Source organism: Chelonoidis abingdonii, chromosome 7, assembly GCF_003597395.2.
Source record: "Chelonoidis abingdonii isolate Lonesome George chromosome 7, CheloAbing_2.0, whole genome shotgun sequence".
In the NCBI taxonomy this organism is placed as follows: Eukaryota; Metazoa; Chordata; order Testudines; family Testudinidae; genus Chelonoidis; species Chelonoidis abingdonii.
The window spans coordinates 92,411,591-92,434,304 of NC_133775.1; the positions used below are offsets into that span (position 1 = coordinate 92,411,591).

Below are 22,714 nucleotides of genomic sequence, written 5' to 3' on the forward strand. Positions count from 1 at the left end.
TTTCCCGCTGGCCTCCTCCACTGCACCCTCATTGCCTGCATTTCCCAGTGCAGAACAGCTTGTTGTGGGCAGGCAAATACCCGCTGTTCCCTCTTGATGTGTGGGATTCATGCCCTTGACATGCACACACCTAACCCCACAGACTCAGCTAAGGAAGCTCTCCGAAATGGGACCTTTAGTGTCTATAGGGGGCCCTGCTTAGCCCAGGGCAAGCATCAACCCTTTTGATTAGCTGTAATGGCCACTGAAGTGGTTCTCCCTTGGGTGAAGCAGCTTCTGGGAATAAGCCTCAGTCTCTCCCTGCTCTTCCCTCCCCCATCTCCTCCCTTTCCCTCCATCTTTTATGGCTGTTGCCATGGAGCCTAGAGAGAGCTCAGTGCTGCAGCAGTGGAGGGAGGAGGAGGCAGCAGTGCCTTCTGCAATCCAGGTTCTCGCTCAGTGAGCTCATCACCCGCCTCCTCCTAGGAGGGAGGTGGCTGGCTAGTGCTGCTGCTGCTCTGGGTGGGCGGGTGGTTTACATCCTCAGCATCACCAAGCAGAGAAAGGGGGGAGGGAATCCCAGCTGCTGCTGATGTTGGGCTCTGAAGCAGCCTCAGTAACGGAAAATGGATTCAGCTTGCACATCCCTCGCCTTTCAGCATCTTCTCCTGGTTTCGACATGGTGAGCAGCAGAGCCAGCACTGCCTTTATTTCTGTTATACATTAATGTGACGGAGGGTCATTATTCTCACGCTGATGATGTATTTTCTGATCTGGTTGTTCTGAGTATCTTCGTGATGTTTGTGAAACAATGACTTTCATCTGAGCTATTAGAGAGGGCATGGGGGCTGGAGAGAGGGAGAGATGGGAGGGATGGAGTGAGAGAGCTGGAGATATAGAAAGATGGAGAGAGGAGAAGGTGGGATGATTAGGAGCAGTTTGAGTAAAACAATGTTCCAGGAATTCATCTTAGCTAACCTCATGCTCTAAACACACCCCCTCCCTTTTTTTATTTGTCATCTTCTTTCCTTTGCTTTTACAAAATGGGCTGCACTGAAGATGGTTGTTAATCAGAAAAAGGAAGGTATTTTTTCAAAGGGCTTAGTTTGATCCTCAGTAACTCACAGATACTGGGGTTGGGCCTTAGTGAAATAGCATTTGGTGTAGTAAGTGCAGCTAAACCAAGAGCAGCATAGAAGGAGCCACTCTGGTTAATTTGTTTGCAGCACAGATTTACCTATTTTGTTTTTCTGTGACTTTGTGTGAGGTTTCATTTTGAGACTGTCTTTTTTAAAATGTTTCTATATAGATCTTGTTTTTGTGGAAGGGGGGCTGTGTAAATATACTCACACATTGAGCTGCATGTCTTTGTATGTACAATATATGTGTTGTTTCACTGCCAGTAACTGAAGAAACATTCCAGTTGGGGTGGTGTATGATTTATTCTTCAGTTACTGAATTATTGTCCCTTGGTTTCATTATGGTACTTAGGATAGACCTATATCATTCATTTGGTCTGTTTTATGGCACTAAATACTAATTTGTGCCTGTCTTCATTTGTTTCTATTAATATAAATGGATGTAAGATACTGAACATATACCTTATGGCCAGGGGATGGATGCATAGATAGCTCTAGGTATAGATATTAAAAGTTTAAATTAAAATCTTAGGAGAAAAAATGTCAAACCATATTTTTAAACCTGTGGGTTTTCACTCAGAAGTGTCCCATGCACCATTGTACCAGGAAAGGTCAGATTCTCCTTTCTAAACGCCCTGCATTCATTGCACCAGATTCTGCCTTGATGTACACTCCATGCACAGCTTGAACTCTGGGAAGCATGTCAGTGTCATGTGGGGTCCATTTTGCCCAGTAATACTGGATTTGATCCTTCAATCCTGGCTCAGGCGAAATTCCCATTGTTCAGGCCTGCTGTTCTGTGTTCATTACACCAGTGTACAAATGCCAAACCAAAATCAGCTGTGCTCTAAATGTTGACATGATTTACATGCCTGCCCAAATTCTGATTCCTGTTATGCTGGTATAAATCTATAGTAATTCCATTGACTTCAATAGGCTTATACATGGTGTGGGTGAACTCATATGTATATACATCTCTATCTCAATATAACGCGAACCAATATAACACGAATTCAGTTATAATGTGGTAAAGCAGTGCTCTGGGGGGATGAGGCTGCACACTCTGGTGGATCAAAGCAAGTTCTGTATAACACGGTTTCACCTATAATGCGGTAAGATTTTTTAGCCCCAAGGGCAGCGTTATATCGAGGTAGAGGTGTAATAACGTAGCTTGCAGTGATTTGCAGCGGGCCTAAAAAGTGAGTCTCATATAAATGGATTTGGGGACTAACTTCAGCCCTGGCACAAGCAAGTGCAATTAAGTGAATGGACGTTGCACCCAGAATCAATCCCATTTTCAAAAGGGGTGAGTCTGTACTTCTGGGAGGTTCACCCTCAGGGGAGAGCAGGAAGAGTTTCCAATGGGAACAGACAACTTCATCTCTGTCAGGAAATTTGTGGAAGTCTTCCCAGCAGAGGTGGCTAAGAGGAGTTGCTGACTCGGTGCATCTGGTCATGCCCTTTCCTAGGACAGCCTCGTTGACCTTTGGAACTCCACCACCTATAAGTGGATCCTCTGGAGCTCTCCATCCCTGTAACCTCCCTCCTGTTGGACTTGCTGGCTCGGCCATTCTGGCAGGGCCTACACTGGTTGAGGCTGGCCCTGGCTTTGGAGTTGAATTTGTCCACTTGTTTGTGCAGTGCCCACCACAGCCCTAACTGGGATCTCTAGGTGCTATTACAATACAAACAATAGGTAACTGCCTTGGGCTGAATTTGCCCCAGCATCTTTCAGTGTCCTCTGATCATATTTTCCTTCTGTTTCCAGTGGTTATTTCTAGCTCAGTAAGCTTTTAAACACAGGTCTTCTGTCACCCTACTGTCTTTTGTTTCAGCCTCTACTTAATGGGAAGATAACACAGGTGCAGCACTAGAATGTGGTTGTGCGTAACAAACAACAGGCTGTTATCATTTATAAATGCACAGTGGGACCATCTTGACCTTTTATTATTATCAAAACTTTAATGCAGCTGGAAAGTGGATGCATAATTTCTCCATTGTTATTACAAAGGATAACTGACCTGACTTGGTATTCAAGTCAGAGAAACATTGTGTAACTCTACTGACAGAATGATGCCAGAGTCATTTTCAGGTTTTGGGTTCTATTACCCATTCTTTTCCTTTTATCCTGTTATGTGCCAATTAATATCACAGTTTACAAATATATAAAAGCACTCCTCTTACCATAAAAAGAGAATGGGCTAGATTCGGATCCTGCTAACGCTGGTTTAAATCAGGTGTAACTCTAATGAAGTCAGTGGATCTAATTGTGATCTCACACTAGTTTCACTCCCAGTATAATAGAGTCACTCCTGATTTACATCAGTGTAAATGAGAGCAGAATCAAGCCTATTAGTGGACCAATGTGGTCCAGTGGTTTAAGCATAGAAATTAGTAAGGAAGGACGTTCTAATCCCTGAACTGACACCAACTCCATCTGTGGCTTTGGACATCTCATAAAGTCTGCTGCCTGTGAAATGGGCACATAACAATGACAAATTTACTGGGAGAACTGCTGTGAGGACTAATCAGCTAATGTGTACAGAGTGATTGAACACAGAAAAGTGCTAACTGTTACAGAGCTTGTGTATTCACTGGTTGTTTTACATACTGACATGGGGGTTGGTAAAACAATCAATTTATTTTGATTTGAATCTAGTTTGATTTGCTTGAAGATAATCTCCCTAGCAGGGGCTAGTATGTGGAAAATTATTCTTCCCGTGACACACTGAGTGTGGAGTGATATGTCCAGAGCATGCTATTAAGGGGAACCCATAAACTTGTAATTTTGGAGGATGATTCATAAACTGACTCTGCTTAGCTCACCTAGGGGAATGCTGCAGTCTAGCAGGTGAACCAGGTGAAACTGCATGTACAATTTGAACAATGCTGCCAAACCTGCATCTGCAGAGGGCCTGCAAACAATGGGAACCCCAGGAACAGGATGAAATGCTAATGCTATGTTTACTGCATACATTCCAGTGTCACCTGGTGTGGAGTACTAGTGGCTTCAGGCTGACTGTGGGGATAACTTGAGAATCAGGATATCTCCATCTTTACAGTCACCCTGGAGCTACTGCTTCCCATAATCCCTCCCCAAACACAGTAGTTCTTGACACATTTCTTGTTCTCCTCACGGGATTCTTGGACTTGACCCTCACAACCCCATCTCCCAACTGGCAGGAGGAGGAGGGAAGGACACAGTGAATCATGGCCTTGCACATGGGACCTCAGTCACAGAGCTTTGCAGGCAAGACCAGATTTGCTCTTGATTCCGAAATGATTAATACGGTTGTCAAAGGAACAGAATAATCTGAACCCACAACCATTGTCTTGTATAAACATTGAAACAAATCTTGGCCTTTCTTCGTTAGCTTTCAAGGCTCCAATTGTAATTCAAATCTCATGTTTCTGCTGCAATGAGACCCAGGCAGAAATACTATGTATGGGAATTCTGCCAGTCCCGGCTGTGAAAGTGGAATGTGGGCAGGCCAGGCATATGGAGAAAGTACGACCTGGGAACAGGGAAGACACAAATTCACATCTCAGTGGGTTGCATCTACATGTTAGTAGCAGTCACATCCCAGGTTCTACTGGTCCCTTGTGTGTTAAGGGGAAACACTCATCATGCAGGTAGATGCCTTGGAAAAAGTCCCTTTACTCAGACTTTGTTCCTGGAAACAGAATATGGCCCCTTTGTGACATCACAATCATTTCAATATGTTTTATCGTAAAGTGTGTTGAGATTGGATCCTAGCATGTTGGGGATATTATTGTACAAGACACCACTGAAGAATCTGGCATATAAATGCTGGCCCCCTCAGAGACACAGGAAGAGGATAGGGATATGCGCCTGCTGGGAACTCACTAGCAAATGTAGCGATGGATGCCCTGGTGCTCCCAGAGACAGAGAGTCTTTTTCATGCAGTGAACAAATTCCTGGAGTTCCATTGGGTCAGTGCATCTTTTGCATTTCCTCAACTACTTGGCTCTAGTCTATGTAACCCACTGGTGAGCTTGTGCTAAAAGTCCGCCACTGTGCTTGATCCATAGAGGACATGAGTCTGTTACAGTCACAGTTAATGAGACTTTGCTCTTTGCTTCAAGTTGTAGGAGCTCCTGCTTGTTAGCTTTGGATGTCGCCAGTCCTATCTCATAGACTCAGAGCCTTTAAGGCCAGAAGGGACCATCTTGCTCATTTAGTCTGACCTCTTGCACATCGCAGGCATCACCCATGCCCTCCTGTAATAGACCCATAACCTCTGGCTGACTTTCTGAAGTCCTCAAATAATTATTTAAATACTTCAAGTTACAGAGAATCCACCATTTATTCTATTTTAAACCAGTAAGTGACCAATGCTGCAGAGGAAGGTGAAAAACCTACCAATCTGACCAGGGGAAAATTCCTTCCCAACCCTAATATGGTGATCAGTTGAACCCTGAGTTTGTGGGCAAGACCCGCCAGGCAGATACCTGGGAAAGAATTCTCTGTAACTCAGCACCCTCCCCATCTAATGCGTCATCTCTGGCTGTTGGGGACACTTGCTACTAGTAGTTCCAAATGGGTCACATGCCACTGTAGGCAATCTCCTCATACCATCCCCTCCATAAACCTTATCACGCTTAGTCTTCAAACAAGTTAGGTTTTTTGCCCCCACTGCTCTCCTTGGAAGGCTGTTCCTGAACTTCACTCCTCCAATGATTAGAAACCTTCTTCTAATTTCAGTGTTCTTGTGTCAGCATTGGCATTTAACTTGTATAAACTCCTCTCCCTCCCTGGGACGTGTCCCTCTGATGTATTGATAGAGAGCAATCATATCTCCCCTCAGCCTTTGTTTGGTTAGGCTAAACATGCCAAGCTCCTTGAGATCCCATCCCTTAAGGTACATTTTCCATTCCTCCGATCCTCCTAGGAACCCTTTTCTGCACCTGTTCCAGTTTGAATTCATCTTTCTTAACCATGCAAGACCAGAATTGCACACAATATTCCAGATGAGGTCTCACCAATACCTACTGGTAGTACCTTGCCTTGGTATGTTGGTGGCTGTCCTGTTTACCTGCCACAATAACCCCATATGTTATTTACAAACAGTTTTAGCACATGCTTTTAATGGGCAGCAGGTTTAAAACAAATAAAAGGAAGTTCTTCTTCACACAGCGCACAGTCAACTTGTGGTACTCCTTGCCTCAGGAGATTGTGAATAAATTCATGGAGATTAAGTCCATTAATGGCTATTAGCAAGGATGGGTAAGGAATGGTGTTCCTAGCCTCTATTTGTCAGAGGGTGGAGATGGATGGCAGGAGAGAGATCATTGGATCATTACCTGTTAGGTTCACTCCCTCTGGGGCATTGGCCTCTGTCGGTAGACAACATACTGGGCTAGATGGACCTTTGGTCTGACCCAGTACAGCCATTCTTATGTTCTTATGTTATGTTTTATAATTTATCTATGGCGGAACTAAATATTATGCCCTCTCCTCTCACATGGTCTTGACTTGCTGGAGTTCAGCTGTGAATAGCCAGCAAGATGAGAGAGCAGGAGGAGTCACAGAAAAACTAAACATTTTAAGTAAGTGTCCATCTTGTAGAATCTAATCTAAATTGGCATCATAAAATATTTGCACCCAAATGAAAAGCAAATACCCATATTACACTTTCATTGCAATGCCCTCATCCTACTTTTAATTATAATTTTCTATATTAGCATTCATTTTATTGATTGACTTCATTTTTATTTACTACCAGTCACAACATGCAATTGACAGGGATCATAGGGCCAAAAGAGATTAACATAAAAGATATGTTAATTGTTATTTCAGTGAGACATGTGGTACATGTCTCCTTCATAAGTGTTCAGTACAGTAAGAGTTCTTTTGTACAATAAAGAGCAAAATTGAAGAGATGAAAGCTAAGTAGCTTGAGAATGCAAATGATAATTTCCTCTTTTTTACCAAATACAGGAACTTCTCACTTAAAGTTGTCCCAGTTAAAGTTGTTTTGACGTTAATTTCCTGATCAATTAGGGAACGTGCTCTTTTAAAATTGTGAAATGCTCCCTTCTAACCTTGTTTGGAAGCCTCCTGTTTTGTCCACTGCTTGCAGGAAGAGCAGCACATTGCAGCTAGCTGGTGGGTGGTTGGAACCAGGATGGACCAGCAGCCCCCTATCAGCTCCTTCTATCAGCTCTCCACTCCCCTAAGTTCCCTGTGCAGCAGCTATCCCTCCCCCTTGCCATGTGCTGCTTCTGCCCTCTGCCTTGAAGCAGCTCCCAGAGACTCTTGCTTGCTGTACTGGGGGAGGGGGTAGAAGAGGCTAATGTTAGGGTGTCCACCCCCTACCCTCCTCCTGCTCCTGCACCCCGCTTACCCCATCTTCCATAGAGCAGGGGGGGACACACTATGATGGAGGGAGTTTCTAGGCAGTAGCCGTGGGTCTCAGGTCTCAACAAGCTGATTTAGTTAACAAGGCAGTGTACTTAAGCCTGGGGTCAGCTACTTAAAGGGGAAATGTGCATTTTTTTCTCTCACACACAGGGTGTGTGTTTCTGTCTGCCCTCCCTCCTTTCCTGCTGCTTTGTAGAGTGTTCTGAGAGTTAACCCTTGAGGGCTCAGTCAATTACTAGTTCATTAGCAGTAAGGCATTCCCTGGGAAATATCCCACCCTCTGACTCCTCCACCTCAACCAAGCTTCACAATTATCATCATCACCGTGTACTAGTATTAAATTGTTTGTTTAAAACTTATACTGTTTGTGTCTATATATTTATAATATAGTGTATATATATATTTATATTTATAATATAGTGTATATATATATATATAATATAGTTTTTTGTTTGGTTGAAAAAAATTTCCCTGGAACCTAACCCCCTCATTTACATTAATTCTTATGGGGAAATTGGAATCACTTAACATCGTTTCACTTAAAGTCGCATTTTTCTGACATAAGGGAGGCAGGCTTCTTTTCTGACTTGCCTCAGCTTTACTGTAGTGTAACTCCATTCATTGCAATGGACTTATGCCTGGTTTACACTGGGTTGAGAGCAAAGTCAAGCCTAAAGATTTGGATAAAAATATGCTGAATCAAACCCCACAAATGTTGGGAGAGCTTTTCTGGTAGTATTAAGGTGAGGTAAAAACTACTCATACGAGCAAAAGTTGCAGAATCGAGCCTCACATGTAAGAAAGGAGGGCGAAAGCCACTATGGTGCAGAGTAATAAGAATGCATAAATAAAATTGCAAGACAGTAAAATAAATAATTTAATACCAGGCTACAACCGAATGCTTTGTGCATGGAACGTATTGGATCCATGTTCTGAACTAATACTGTTGGTATTAATTAGCATTAAGCAATAATACTGAGAGACAGGATTCCTTGTTTTCATCCCTACTCTGCCACTGATTTGCTAAAATTCACTTAATTACTTTTCTTTAAAATGGATATAATATTACTTCCCAGATTCATCTCTGTAAGTCTTAATTATTATTTGTAAAATCCTTGGAGGTCCTAGGATCACAGGTGTTAGGTAGAAATTATTATTATTATAATCATTACTTTATTTTATTATTGTTATGCATGTATTTGTTTTAGAGTGAAGAGGGCCATATAAGAACCTAGGAAACTAATTGTCTGCTATCAGTCTATTATTTCTCTGATCTAGGAACATATTTTTTGTTCCTAGGTTACCATACTTCTACGTCACGCGTAGATAAGCCACTCAGCTTATATTTGAACTGTTGTTGTACTGATGTTCTCTGCCTCTGGCATTGATCAGAGACAAACTGAATTGTTATTTTCGCATGATCAGTCAGTAAAATCTGCCGTATTTTTCATGATTCCTTTTTTAATACGAGAAAATATAGAATTCCACTAAATAATAAAAGCCTCAGTGTAAAATTATTTGTATACTGATTTTAAATGTAGGGACAGCTAAATTTGCAGGCAGTGTTCAGCAATTTATAGCTAAAAGAGTGATTGCATTCATTAGTTAAGCTGGAAAACTCTTTAACCGTACAATTTCATTTAAAAGAATAGCTAATAAGCACTTCACTGGTGCAATTGAATAATAAGTAGACACCCATCCAGTTTTACTGGTTAGCTTTACTGACCCAGTGACATTCGTGCCACTTTCATTGGCTTCTCTGTGAGCAGTTCCCTTTTGAATAGTTTCATATATTTTTTGTAGGTTACAGCATGACCTACATGTTGCCTCTGTCTTGGAATATATGGTCAGCATCTGTGAGGTGGCCTGTATTACTACGGGGAACAAAATGAAGGTGTAAAGATCTTCTTTGGATATTGGTATAGACTGAGGTACATAAGCTTTGTTCCTATTTAAATTCTTCTGTAGATATGTGGGAGAAGGGAATCACAGAATATCAGGGTTGGAAGGAACCTCAGAAGATCATCTAGTCCAGCCCCCTGCTCAAAGGGAGACTAATCCCCAAACAGATTTTTGCCCTAGATCCCTAAATGGCCCCCTCAAGGCATGAACTCACAATGCTGGGTTTAACAGGCCAATGCTCAAATCACTGAGCTATCCCTCCCTGCTTCTTGCTGCTGATGCAGCTAGCAAGAAAAATTTGGGGCACATACAACCTTTGTCTTTTTAAAATCTGATTTTAGATGCTTTGTCATGACATGTATAGACCAGATTCTCAGTGGGGGTAAATAAGTGTTGTTCCATAGCTATGCTGATTTATGCCAACTGAGCATTTGACCTGTAATCTGTTCATAAGCTGCTCTTGAAGACTAACACAAATCATATATTGCAATCATCTACTTGTCTTTACCTATTTTGTAAATAATGCCACATGCTGTTAAGGATAAATGATTTGTAAAACCACTTCATGTACCACTTTATATTATTTATTTATTTATTCGTTGACATCCAAATTGTGCTGGTCTTACTCACCAGATCAGTGCAATTGAGAGTAAGGGTGGCATAATGTGGCACTGAATTTTTCTCTGGTTGGACAATGAAAGTGTACAAGTCCCTTAGTTGAGTAAAGACTCCCTACTATCAAATATTTGGTAGAGGTCTTTTTCTGTGAGCTGTCTGTAGGGTGTTTGAAAAAAGTATTCCCTAAACAATTAAATAACAAATCAATAAGTAAAAATCACAGCAATTCAAGAACAGAAAAAAAGACCGAATCCAATAAATGCGTTCACAACATATAATTTGACCGTTTCTAGTGAATCTGTTCCTTCCAGTGTTCACAGTGATTCTGTCACATTAGGCCAGAGATGGGCAAACTACAGCCTGTGGGCCACATCTGGCCTGTGGGACTGTCCTGCCCAGCCCCTGAGCTCTTGGCCTGGGAGGCTCGCCTCCGGCTCTTCCCTCACTGTTTCCCATCCTCCGCGGCCTCAGTTCACTCCGCCGCCGGCACAATCCTCTGGGTGGTGTGGCGGTGGCGGCGGCGTGGCCTGGCTCCAGCCGGGTGGCATGGCTGTAGCACTGCCAGCCACCCAGTGCTCCAGGCAGTGCAATAAGGGGGTAGAGAGCAGTGGGGGTTGGCTAGAAGGCAGGGGAGTTTGGGGTAGTGGGCAGGGGTGTGGATAGGGGTCGAGGTGGTCGGGGGAGGAACTGGGAGTTGAATAGGGGCAGGGGTCCCAGGGGGCTCTCAGAAATGAGAAGAGGGATTGGATGGGATGGTGTGGCTTGGGGACTGTCAGGGGACAGGGGTGTGTGGATGGGGCAGGGGTCCCGGGGGGGTCATCAGGGAACAGGGAGGTTGGATGGGGCAGGAGTCCTGGGGCGGGTAGATAGGAGGTGGGGGCCGGCCCTCCATACTATTTATGAAACCCAATGTTAGGCTATTCCTACCATAGCACATCTATCAAAATCAGATGTAGTCAAAGTAAGAGTGTACACGCCCACTAAGGCTTGAGCTGAACGTTAGTTCTGTTGTCATTTTGTTTGTGTCTTCATTAATAAAGTCAGAACCTAGGAAGGGGTTAAGTCAGTGACTTGGCAATGTGCGTGTTTGCTTTAAAGCAAGTTGGGAAAGACACCTGTTGACAGGCGCTATATGCAGGGCTGGCACTTCCATTAGGTGACCTTAGGCGGTCACCTAGGGCGCCAGGATTCAGTGGGGCGGCATTTTGTGCACTCCCCACAGGGCGCACGGGAGCTTCCGGTTCCACTTCCGTCACGCCGCCGAAGAAGGACCTTCTGCTGACGTGCCGCGGAAAGCAGTGGCAGGCAATTGAGCAGCTCAGTGACTGCTGCTCTCGCCTGCGGCATTTCGGCGGAGGGTCTTTCTTCGGCGGCGCGATGGGAGTGGAACCGGAAGCTCTCACGCGCCCCTTGGGGAGTGCACAAAATGCCACTCCCTGAATTCTGCCTAGGGCGCCAGAAACCCTGGCGCCACTCCTGGCTATATGATATAGTAATAAATGACCATTGGGCCAAAGTGCACTCCACATACGGACCAGAAAACTCCATGATGTCACTTTTGTGGAGATTCCACTGCATCTTTTCAAAAGGGATATGGGGCTTGTTCCCCCTTCCCCATGGATGAAACCAGGGTTACATACCACAGATCTAGTGAATCCCTTTGGCTGTCCATACAGAGTCCTCCACATTAGTTCTGGGCCCCCTCAGAATCTGACCCAGTTCTTACTTGCCCTTGAAAACCCTATTTATGGGGATGCTACAGCACAGAGCAGCCTTTGCAGGAACATACTCTGGCTGTATTAACTTTTCTACAGCCGTTCTGCTGAGTGCAGGGCTGTGAATAATGTACATCCCCACAGCCCTCTCCCCAGCGTACTCCTAGCTTTCCACCTCTCTCTATATGAAGCACTTTTTAGAGTCTAGGGATAGACAGCAGGGAAGGGGAAGATCCAGGAGCAGAAAGTCCCTTTTGCATGCAACAGTGCTGTCACTAGAGTTTGGCACACAAGAGAGAAATATGTGGAACCCTAATGTCAAGAACACCCCAATTAAGTTCAAGTGTCTTCCCAAGTACAGTGTCTTGATAAGCTAAGAATGCACCTTCAACAGGAGTTATGCAAGACAGAGTGATTTCTAAGCCAGCACGGCTTCTCATTTGCATAGAAATCACTCTTCTTGAATCTAATTGCTGTATTTTTGCCATGTTTGTGACATTCCAGATGGTGGCCCCCACATTTTCCAGGCCAGGGTGATGTCAGATGGGTGACTGGAATGACGTCTACCAGATCATCCAGTCCCATGGTAAAACCCATGGGAGGAAACGGTTGAGGAGAAAATCACCCCAAAGATTCTCTAGAAGAAGGTTGCCCTGTCATCAAGGTTGTCCATAAACTTGGTGGTCCCAGGAGATCCATAGGATGCCAGGGCCACATTCATGAGTTTTCTGTGCCTCCATCATGACTATGGCCCCCAGTAACCCACCACCACCACCTTCCTGACAACATAGCTCCAGAGACTTCTCTGGTTTCTGCTGCCTCCCAGGATCTCCACCGGAAGCTACACAGGGTGGATAATACAGTCAGCACCTTTAGTTCTTTTTTAACACATTTCCACAGGCCCAAAATGAGGGTGATGTGCATCCACCTGGTCCCACCCACACCCTGACCACTCCTCCTCCATCAGCCCACCCCCCAGAAACAGGGAGGACCACATGAGAGTCCTCTTCCTGTCCTAATCTCGGCTGGACAAACCGGGCCTTCATTGGAGAATTTTAGAAAGATTAACCTAAAAAATTTGCAAGTATTCTCCAAAATGCTTTATAAAATAAACTAATCAATGTTTACTTGATGCCTGTGAACCACTGAGGAAGGCAAATCAATAAACTTGCCACAAGATGGATGGGCTCTGCTGTAGCAGCACTAAGCTCTCTTGGTGGTTGGTTAGATTAGTCCCATTAACGCTAAAGAACCTCAGTGTGATGACTACATTTTTACTGTGTATTTTAGTTCTAATGAAACTGACTTATAACACTGGGTAGAGGTAAGCAGGACTGTCATTTTTTTATTACAAAAAGCTGGAATATATTTTTTCCTTTCGTTTTTGTTCCGCAGCAATGGAGAAGTTCCAGCCAACATCCTGTCTTATCTGGGGTTATCCTAACAATTACTCGCATGCTTCTATAACACCTTTGAGTCAAAGAGGTTGAAAAACAAGATGTGGTTCAACTATAAAAAGGGATTCGGGGGCCAATCTTGCAAACCTTACCCATGACAGGAGTCATAGTGAGTTAGACGAATAGATTCTAAGGCCAGAAGTGACCACTGTGATCATCTAGGCTGATCTCCTGCATAACACAGGCCACAGAACTTCCCTGAAATCATTCCTGTTTGAAACAGAGCCTCTCTTTTAGGGGAAAAAAATCCAATTGTGATTTCAAAACGGCCAGTGATGGAGAATCCACCACAAGCCTTGGTAAATATTTCCAGTGAGGTCAATGGGACTGCTGACCCAAACAAGGATTATGTATGTGAGAAAGGGATGCAGGAAAGGGATTGCTTCTTAAGAGCAAATCCACTATCCAAACACTAGCTTGACTCTCAATGCCTAGGTTGGGTTTGCAGGGCTGGCAGTTAAAAAACCTGCCTTCATTTGTAAGGTGAGCACACTTAACATATAGTCAATGAGAGACAAAAAAACAATGGAGCCTTACTATGCCATTGTTATAGTCATATTTCAAACTGGAACAGCACGTCAACTAAGCAAGCATCTAAATACTCTGTAAAGAGGAACATGTGCTTCTATTACACACATGAGGAATCTGGGCCAGAGAAGGGAAGGGATAGCTTTTCAAAGTTATCTAGGTGCCTAAAGATGCAGATAGGCATCTCCTGGGCTTTTCAGTCGTACCTAAGCAACTGTGCCTAACTCCCATTGAAAATCTGGCCCAATGTGATTTCACACATGGAGTCTGGAAACTTTTTATTTCCCTTTTTGTAACTAATTCACATTTCTATATGTTGAATGACTGTAGTCCTCTTCTCAATGTATCTAATGCTACTGTAACTGCCGGGTGGAGGAAGGGATCTGTGTCCAATATGCCCTCTGAAAAGATGCAGATAACATTTTGACTTCTGGTTTATCCCCAGAGAATACTAGAGTGTTGGTTTAACAGATCCTTACTGAGTTGCTGCTAGTAACAATAATGCCTCTGCCCTCTTTTGACAGTTTCCATGAAGCTAGAAGCAACTCGGAAATTTTGTGTTCAAATTTTAGTGCAGGAGCCAATGGTAATCTTGGCATGTGTAGTAGGTCTGTGGCAGAGAATTTGTATTTGAAACTGTCTTCTTTAAACTGAGCCATGAATTTAGTAAGAAATTAAACTACAGGAAGTTGTGAATTTGAAAGAACATTAAAGCATATCAAGCAAAGAACCGTTGCAATAACAATAATTAATAACCCGAAACTGAGGCTAATTAAGATTTTGCGTGTTGGAGTGAGAGGTTGTGAAGATATACGTACTGAAGATCTGTATTTCTGCATTAGGTGATTAAAAAGTATGTAACCTGTAAACTCATATAATTTGCCGGGTTCTGGGTATAATCTCTTTTAATTCCCTGTCAAAATCAAAATGCAGAACAGATTTGCCAAAATGTTTGCAGATTTTTAGAGTGACATTGGGCTGATTCTGGAGTGACCTCAGGGGACTGATTTATGGCTTCACGCTGAAATTATGAAAGACTGTGGTTTTATTCATTATATCCATTAATCACTTTATCACATTTTATGGTGAAAGATCAATACCAAACCAGTTAATAGTTCTTTGTCCCAATGTTCTGACAGGCTAAAGGCACTATTAAAGGCAAACATTATAAGGCAGAGCACATGTGCAGCGGGGTGTAGTACCTAGAGGTTGAAAGCAAATCCAGGTGAGATTTGGCAGTTTAGACTGAGTTTTGCTTTAGACTGTCGGTTCATTCAAACCTGACAATCAAATTGAAACTCCGGACATATGGACCAACGAAAATAAGCTCACCAACGTCCATGAATGTAACACTTCTGGCCACCAGTTTTCCAGAGTTCCAGATAGAACCCCATTGCCTTCATGATATATTTGTATTTGAGGCATTGGTTCCAAGAAGAACCTTTCTGTTACTAGTGGAATATTATACACCGGGGAGGTGTTTATTTTATATAAATAGTACTTAGAGCCCAAATGAATATATAACCATAAATCTGAGGTGGGGATTTATATAATGTGTAGGGCCAAAGTTTTTGATGGTGTAGATTTGAGTAGCACCCCTGAATTCTGTACAGCTGCACAACTGTATGCCAGCGGATAATCTGACCCATAAAATGTTTAAATTTTAATATTTTTCAACTTATAAAATGATGCATCTTATACTAATGTCTGTAACTGCAGATGATTAGATGTTAACATTTGCAAAAGTGGCAGTGGGTTTATCAAGGATTAACAGCATTTGCAGCATGGAATGTTTCATTTCAGGCCAAATCCTGCAGCCATGAGGGACAACTCATGCTGAACGTCGTCAGAGTTTTGCTCGAATAAAGTCTCCAGAAGCAAGTGCTTAGTTTGCTTGGTGTGACGGAGATGAGCCTGAACTGCCAAATTTGGATCCTAGATGTGGAATCAAACTTTCCCAAAGATCAGAATAGTGGAGCAGCTTGAATCTGAGATGGATCGTTATAGTGTCTGGCATTCTTTGGACCCAGTGTTTTGTTTCAGGCATATCTTTAATGGGAGGGTTGCCCAAGCCAAGCCATGAAAGAACAATACAATAGCAAAGTTGGTAGGTGGAGTTCTGGGTTAGTGTGTTAGTCATTAGCCTGACAGGAGTTTAAATGCTGGCTCAAGTCCCAAAGGAAAATGAATTTGGTCTCATTACAGTCCTCATTTGTTCCCATTACAAAAAACCACCTCACAATAGTAGAAATGTCAATCTGTGCTCCAAAGAGGCCCAGGATTGAAATAACAGGAGGTACAGACTGGGACTGAAGTGATTTAGCAGAGCTGCGTCTGAGGAACTGTGCACAGAGCCTGCCTCCACTACACCTGGCTCATGTCAGTGCTTCCTTTCAGAAGCAGGAAATTAAAATATTACTGAACTGGAGCCCAGGGCCACCCAGAGGATTCAAGCGGTCTGGGGTCTTTGGCGGGGAGGGCCTGCTGCCAAAATGCTGCCGAAGACCCAGAACTTCGGCGGTGGGTCCCAAGGCAGAAGGACCCCCCACCGTAGGTCTTCGGAGCACTTCGGCAGCTGGTCGCAGAGCGGAAGAACCCCTGCTGCTGAAGACCTGGAGCGGAAGAAGTTCTGGGGGCCCGGAGCGAGTGAAGAACCCCGCTCCAGAGGCCCCTAAAAACTCTCATAGACTCATAGACTTTAAGGTCAGAAGGGACCATTATGATCATCTAGTCTGACTTCCTGCACAATGCAGGCCACAAAATCTCACCCACTCACCCCTGTAACAAACCCCTAACCTATGTCTGAGTTATTGAAGTTCTCAAATCGTGGTTTGAAGACCTCAAGCTGCAGAGAATCCTCCAGCAAGTGACCCATGCCCCATGCTCTCGTGGGGGCCCCTGCGGAGCCCAGGGCCTGGGGCAAATTCCCCCACTTGTCCCCTCCTTCTGGGCGGCCCTGCTGGAGCCTGCTTCTAGTGAGTTTAGATGGAGTGAAGCCCCATTTATATGGAAGAAAAATAAAACACCACTCCTCAGCTTTTAATTGCAATCCAGTTATAGTGACCTTGTTCAGTGAAAGTAAAACAAGAAGGTTCCATTGTAATAGACTATAGATCAACGAGCATGGGAAATGCTTATCTAATTGCCTGTCTACCTTACGAATTTCTAATGCATTTATCACCAGAGTGGTTAAGGTGCTGACTTATCCTAAGCAATACTCCTCCTGGAAGTTTGTACCTTTTGTAGGATTAATCAGAAAATGGAGTTACAGTTTCATGTGGACAGTACTTTGTGTATCTAGAAATAATTTTCTGCTTCTGAAATACTAGGACTGGCTCATTCCAGATCTGGGTAGATTTACCATTGTGTTACACAGGAAAATACAACAGGGTGCAGAAATTCTGTTAGCAGTGCAACATTGATCTAATTTCCATTAGGAAATACTTTCACTTTGATTTTCATGCAAACATCCTTTTTTCCAGTGCAGAAACAGAAGAAAAGCTTAAACCTTGAACAGAAAAAAAAATAAGGTCACCAAGTGTTTAATGAGAACATCGATTTTTGGTGCCCACTGCTTGCATTTCTGTTCTATTGTCCCTTGGTTCAGACATCAGTGCAATTACTGAGCTGTTCTTTCTCCCATTCCCCTGCCTTCTTTGCTTTGTTATCTTCTCACACAGAAAGGTTAGAAGGAGGCAGAATTAAAGCAAATTATTTTCCTTAAAATTTTGGGTGCCTGCAAATATAGTTATCAGGGAAGAATATGCACATCATGCCGAATTGTATTCTGTCATGTTATATCTTTCACCTTTGAAGAAAAGGCTTAATACCTTCAGTGGGCTAATACCCTCTAAATACTCTGGAGTAGGAAATGACCATCATGCTGAACTGTGAGATGTGTTTTGTGCTGCTGATATTATATTCCTTCACACCAAAGAGCTGAAACTGGCCTCCTCCTCAACAAATCCTCTGACTCCATCAGAATCTATTTTTTTCCCCTTAGGCTTCACAGTACCAAGCACACTGGTATAAAAAACTAGTAGAATCATGATATTCACATTACCCTTTTCCATCACTAGAAGGAGAAAATCAGTATTTGCATCAGCACCCTCAGTCCCATACCAACCCGAACCTAGAGAAATCTATGGAATCCAAATGTACGAAGACACCAACTCATCACCACCTCAGTAACTTTCCCTGAAAACAGGACGTTCAAGATAGGACAGTCATCACTGGCAAGGCTGAGCGTGACCCTAAGCATGTTTGAGTATTTGCAGTTTGCTATCATGATGTTCGGCACAACAATCCATGTTATTAAATGGGCCCAGTCTCCTCCAGCTCATTTTGATCATCCACAAAGGGTATGAGTACATCTTACAGGTGCAACTCAAAACCTCAGGAAGCAAAAGTGGGGAAGGTTAGTCAACATGCCTGTCATTTCCTCCTTTTAGCTCTGACAATGTTCCTAGGGAAGTGACATGTTCAGCCCAAATCTAAGAAATAAGTTGATGCATCGTCACAACAAAATCTACTCAACTTTGTTAGGGTCCTGTGTTTCCTTGAGCCCACGTGATGCCATCTGGCATTCACTGTGACTTTTACCCAATCATAAGATCCAGCCAAAGAAAACTGGATCCAAAATCTAGATGGCTGGAATTTAGAATAGAGCTGGTTGAAAAATTTCAGATGAGAGTTTTCAGCAGGAAAATAGAGATTTCAGAAATTGAAACATTTGGTAGGTATGTAGTGATAAGTCAAAATTTTGATGAAAATGTCACCGAAGTGTTTTGTTCTGATAAGATCAAAGTGCTTCACTTAGACTCTAGTGTTATGACTTTTAATATATTATATTTTATACTGGCCACAATGCCAAAGTCAAAATAAAGTGTTTCACCCTTATCAAAAATGAAACCTTTGGTTAAGGATATTTTAATATATAGAAAACAAAAATCTGGGGAAATTTCTACTTCTTGTTCTGATTTGGGACCAAAAAGGAAATTTCAAAATGTAGGCATTTCCTATAGAATGGAAATTCTGTTTTTGACCAGCTCTAATTTTGAAGCTTTCATAAAATCCTCTTGGGTGTGGCCTCTGTGCTGGAGGACTTCCTTATTTCTCATGGAGAAAAAAGGAAGAGCCCTGAGCAACATTCATTATAAACGTTTATTTTTGCAAACAATGTTTTCAGGAGCTCAGTTTAAGAAAAGGCCTTAACAAACACTAATAACGGCCTGTGAGAGAGAGCGAAAAGGGGGAAGGGTTAGTCTCTCAGTATTAGTCATCTGGTGAACACATGATGTTGACCAGAAGCGCATACTTATGGGGTCATACCCGGTGATGTCACAGTATTAGGGCCACTACTAAGGGTAGGTGCTGTATTCTGAAAGGCTGAGATAGTAAGACCTTGAACTTACATAGCTTTATCGGAGGATCTCACCTCAAAGCAAGGTACATAATATTTTCCCCGTCACAATGGGGACACAGAAAAGTAAACAGAGTGGCCCAAGCACACACAGCAAGCCATTGGCAGAATTGAGAATAGAATACAAGTCTATTGATTCCCAGCCTCTTTGCTCTTAGTACTGGAGATGTTACCAAATGTTAAACTGCAGTACTTTTTGCTCCCTCGCTGATAACCATCCATTTGGAAGTGAACTTACTTTTAACATATAGCATAATGCATCCTTCTTTCCTAGCCCAATCTTTCTACGCCCAAATTTAGCCTGAGTCATTACTGAGCACATGGTGGCCTCTCTTTTTTATTGTAGCCACTGACTGCCAGCATATAACTGCTTTGTAAAATGCTTCAACATGGCTTTAATCCAAAAGAGCTACCATATATAAAAGAGCATGTGGTTCTTTTTTTCTCTTTAATGCTTAGAGACACAAAAAGCCACAGAGGCAACTAACCCTCTCATCTCCCCTAGGGCAACTGGGTGCAATTTCTGGTCAACAAGGCCATTTCTCTTGTGTTTTTCTGTGAACAAGCAGCACTCTTAGACACACCAGTTAAAGGGCATTTATTTGCCGTCAAGTCATTTATTCATTATGTGCATGTCTGAGGCACATTAATGATGGAGAGATATGCCACGGAAGAGTAGTTAATGGCCAGTGGAGCGATTTATTTTTGTTCTGTGTGTGTGCAGATGTGTTTTTAAAACACCACATGCCACTGAGAGCCCTGGATGGAGGATACGTGCTTGTCAAAAGGGCCATATATTTTCTTTTGAGTCTTAAGAGAAGGAGGCATGAAGAAGATACTTACAGGCAAATTGAGGCCAGCCATCCATTTCGTGTCTGTGAAAGAGGTACATATAAGCTGCCTAATAAGACTCCTTTGTTGGCTAATATAGACAGTTTTTTCCCATTTTTATAGTTTCAGGTGAAGGTTGCAGCCATTTAAATAGAGCCCAGCAAAAAGACAAGCACTAGCCAAGCAGAAGCATTCACATTGGGGTATATATATGATTCCAAAAAAGAAAAATGTATAGCCCCTGACTACCACCTCCTGCCAATCCCTCCCCCTCCTCTGATGTCCTGGTGCACAGGAGAAAGACAAGAATTGTCAAGCAATGGCCATTCTAAACACCGAACTTGTAAAGAGCTGCCACCAATGGCCTAAGAAGTGTTGGGCAGATCAAATCTTAAGGAAATGTAGGGCACAACCATACAATGGCAAATGAATGGAATGAATGGTCCAGTTTCCATCTTTCCCATCTCCATTACTTATGACTGGGTAACAACGTAGCACAGGGATTAGCAACCTTTGATATGCAGTCCATCAGGCAGGCCAGGATGGTTTGTTTACCTGCAGTGTCCACAGATTCAGCCGATCACAGCTCCCACGGGCCGTGGTTCACCATTCCAGGCCAACGGGAGCTGCGGGAAGCGGCTGCCAGCATATCCCTCAGCCCACACCGCTTCCCGCAGTCCCCATTGGCCGGGGACGGCGAACCGCAGACTGTGGGAGCTGCGATCAGCCGAACCTGTGGACACTGGAGGTAAACAAACCATCCCAGCCCACCAGCAGCTTTCCCTGGCGGGCTGCCTGGCAAAGTTTGCCAATCCCTCACGTAGCAGTAATCCTGTTGAACAGAGTGTATGAAGAACAACCAAGAATGCCGTGAAAACATCCAGCATAGTGAAGGGTTAGGTGAATCTTTTTGAACCTAGCAAGAGTAAAATCACAACCTCCACTTCTGTTTCTACCATCATCACTGTAGATCACTGATGGCATCTTAGTACCATATGTGGTGGGCCCCCAGAAATCCTAGCTGCTGTGCAGCTGCCCCACCTCCAGGGGGTGTGAGGACCCACAGAGCCCCATTTTGTCACAGATATTTTTAGTAAAAGTCAGGGACAGATCACAGCTTCCATGAATTTTCTTTATTGCCAGAGACCTATTCCTGACTTTTACTAAAAATATCTGTGACAAAATCTTAGCCTTATTTATGAGTCATAGGTACCCTTTGTAAAATGGTAAGAGCAGCAGGGAAGCAAAGAATGTGCTTTTTATCTCAGTATTAAAACGGAGAGGAAAAGATCAAAGGACAGCAAGGTCAAAATTACAACTATGTCTTCATCACCTTCATAGTTGGTGGACGAATTGGAAAATGTATTTGTGAACTATCTATTTGACAACTCAAGGGGAAAATGTGTCAAATTATTTGCTGGATGCTATTCAAAAATCTATAGAACTGGATGAAGAGTGAAAAATGTATTCATGATAATGTATTCAAACAAAAATGCCAAATTAATTGTCAAAATTATTTAGAATGAATACTTCAACCTTCTCTAGCCAACTTCAGTGTTGTTGATTGTTGTATTTTCTTTTTGATGAAGGGAACATTTTGCTGTGAGGTTGGTTATGTTTGTGTTCAGCTGGGTGAAATCAAAACTGCTCAATTATGTGTCACAAATGCTCTTTACTGTGATCAGCTAATGGAAATTCCCCATTAGGTCATAGAGTAGGGAACTGGCAGAAGGGGATGTCAAGAAGGTTCTAAACCTGACACTGGAACTAGCTGTGATATAATCTAAATCATGTAGCGGAGTCAGGTACATGGCCGGCTCCAGCTATTTTGCTGCCCCAAGCGGTGAAGGGAAAAAGAAAAAATAGACCCCTAACTGAATTGAGCTGCTGCTGATGTGCCACCAAAGAGGAACAGAGGGACTGAAGGACCTGCCGCTGAATTGCCACCGAAGACCCGGATGTGCCACCCCAGCAACGGACAGAGTGCTGCCCCTTTCTATTTGTCGACCCAGGCACCTGCTTCCTTTGCTGGTGCCTGGAGCCGTTCCTGGTCAGGTACAGTCCTTCTTGTCACATTAGTTCCAAACGGCAGGACAGGATCAGATTTAAAGGAGTCCCAGTTCATCTACTGTCATTTTAAAAGAATACTTTTATCTTCTTTACATTTAAGTAGGTTAAATGAATAGGTACAGATAGCAACTGAATTCCACCAGATGTTACAGTCAGATGGCATGTTCCAATTACTCTCTTTTTTGGTAAAATGAACTCTACAGCTACATTCTTGAAATAATCCAGATTGTTAAACTTTAAGCAGAAATTAATTGTCTGGATAATAGAACTGAACTTGATTTTCAGTCTACATTCATGCAACCCCATCTTTAATTTTGTTTTCTACAAATTCTACCATCATTTATACCAAGTAACTCCATGGACTTCAGAAAAGAGACTCTGGTCTTATACTGGTGTAACTGATATCAGAATCTGGATTTTAATAAATTAATTGCTACAGGATCATGAAGGATTCCTCCTATATACAGTATTGTGCAACTGGGCCAGGTTCACTTTGAACTGGGCCTTTCCCTGAAGAATCAAGTATCATCTACTGCTAAGGACAGGACACTGACTTCATGGACCAAAATTACAACCCAGCTAGGATCTATGGTATCTCCTATTACAAGAGTAATGGCTTAAAACCAAGGATTGGGCTGACAATGGTCTTAACTTCCCGTTTTGATAAC

General features: G+C 43.0%; 1 protein-coding gene across 1 annotated transcript in view; it reads left to right on the forward strand.

The window, feature by feature from the left end:
• Positions 1-522: 522 nt before the first annotated feature.
• Positions 523-22,714, forward strand: part of JAKMIP2 (janus kinase and microtubule interacting protein 2) — a 110,242-nt gene continuing 88,050 nt past the window's right edge. Inside the window, exon 1 of the mRNA XM_032801486.2 lies at positions 523-661. The gene's annotated coding sequence lies outside the window, so the exon portion shown is untranslated. The remainder of the gene's footprint in view (positions 662-22,714) is intronic.